This window comes from Suricata suricatta, chromosome 5 (assembly GCF_006229205.1).
Source record: "Suricata suricatta isolate VVHF042 chromosome 5, meerkat_22Aug2017_6uvM2_HiC, whole genome shotgun sequence".
NCBI lineage: Eukaryota > Metazoa > Chordata > Mammalia > Carnivora > Herpestidae > Suricata > Suricata suricatta.
Genome location: NC_043704.1, coordinates 3,621,558 through 3,623,524, shown reverse-complemented (window position 1 = coordinate 3,623,524; position 1,967 = coordinate 3,621,558). Strand labels below are relative to the sequence as shown.

The 1,967-nt window shown below is 35.2% G+C and overlaps 1 protein-coding gene across 1 annotated transcript in view; it reads right to left on the bottom strand.

Moving 5' to 3' along the window:
- Positions 1-1,967, bottom strand: part of LOC115291419 (putative protein ZNF720) — a 10,293-nt gene that overhangs the window by 4,980 nt on the left and 3,346 nt on the right. The gene's annotated exons all lie outside the window — the stretch shown is intronic.

Sequence of the window (1,967 nt, the reverse complement as noted above, 5' to 3'; positions counted from 1 at the left end):
GTTTGAAAAGAAATGATTCTAGGTTTAGATGAGTTTTTATGAATAACTACAGAAGCCATGCCATCAGAGGACCCATTAGTAAATGCTAAAAGGGCATCCTCTAAAGGCTTAGTTTTTGTTTTTGTGGGGAAAATAAAAGATTTTAGTTTGCCAAAATTATAAAATAGGGTCCTTAGGTGTATTAAAGCCAAAGATTTTATTTTGCCAAATTGTAACATAGGGTCGTTAGGTGTATTAAAGCCAAGATTGTCTGAATACCCAATCATGGCAACCTGAAAATCAGCAAATCCCTGCATTAATTCCTCAATCTAAAATTTAGAATATGGAAGGACAATTTCTGCTGGCTCCTGAGCAAACAATTCTCTGCTTCTTCTTCTCCCCTTAATAACTATTTGTGCTACTAAGGATGGATATTCGGCCAAAACCTTCTTAGGAGTAGCTGATAGAGCCGTTCTAATATTTCTTCTTGCCACAGGCAAACAGTGAGAGAATATTCAGTTAGTAAAATTATTAAAGACCAAGGCTTATTGTAATTAATCTTTATAAGCATGGCTCTTTGTAAAGCCTCATTAACTTTAGACAAGGATTCCAAGGCCAAAGGAGTTAACTCTCGTTTGGAATTTGGATGGGAGTTTCCATGCAAGATCTCCAACAGCGGAATAAGATCCCTAGTAGACAGCTTTAAAAGAGGCCGAATCCAATTAATATCCCCCAATAGTTTTTGAAAATCACATAAAGTACATAAATGCCCTGTCTTTAATTGTAAAGGCTCTAAAGTTACAGTTTGATTTTCAATCATTCTTCCCAAATAAGAGTAGGGTGGATCCATCTGAATTTTTTTCTGGGGCTACTTTCAAACCCTAAAGCTTTCAGGTCATACCTGAGTCTATGCCTGACTCTCAAATAGGACATTCCAGTCAAAGCCTTGGTAAAATAACCATTATGTCCAATGGTGTCCTACTATAAAATGAACAGAATCTTATTGAAAGGGCCTAATTGGTTAAAAGACTTTTCTATCATTTGAATACTGGGAAATTTATTAAAACATCAGGCACATCCTAAATAGGATTACAAATTGTTGCAATAGCTGAAAACTCTCATTTACTAATCCAAAGTGGCAATAAAACGTCTTATTTGCCATTGGGATCCTTTAGCAAAACCTAACTCCCTTTTAACCTAAGCAATTAAAGACCTGATAAAAATCGGACCTATAGATTTTGTCTTAACAAAGAGAAACCCTTTACTTACATAGTCTTAGCAAGAGTAGACCAAAGATTCGGGAAAACTTGTCTTTTTGAAAGAGCAGAATTTCAACCTTATACCAAATATACCTTTAATATTCCATTTATCTCAACCTTACACATAAAATCCTTTTTAATGATTTTCTTTCCCCAGAACTTTGTCCCAATGCCATTTATTTCCAAACAACTAATCTCATTTAGGACAAAATTACATTCTCTTACCCTCAACAAAAATGTACTTTTATTTTTTATATTTTTCTTATGTATCCCCAATTTCCTGCACCTAGGGTTGATTTTTTTATTTTCCCATTAGTCTAAATTACACTTAGCAGACTTTTAACTCTTAGAAATCTAGTCTCCCATAGAGGACTTAGTAACCAAAACTTTTCTTAGATGGTGAACTTCTGAATCAATTAAGTACAAAGTAGCTTCTTAACAGTTTTAAATATCCCCAGTTGCTTTGCCACAAGCCAATAGCCCAAGCATCTAGAGGCCTCATCCTATATCAATATATCAATCACTGGTTGTGGCTTTTAGTTTTTATCTTGTCAGACAGCCAATGAATTTAATCTCAATTTATTATCAAGTAAAACCTTAATGAACAAAGCAAGAGACTATAGATGTTGGAGAGGGTGTGGAGAGATGGGCACCCTCCTACACTGTTGGTGGCAATGTAAACTGGTGCAGCCGCTCTGGAAAAGTGTGGAGGTTCCTCAAAAAACTATC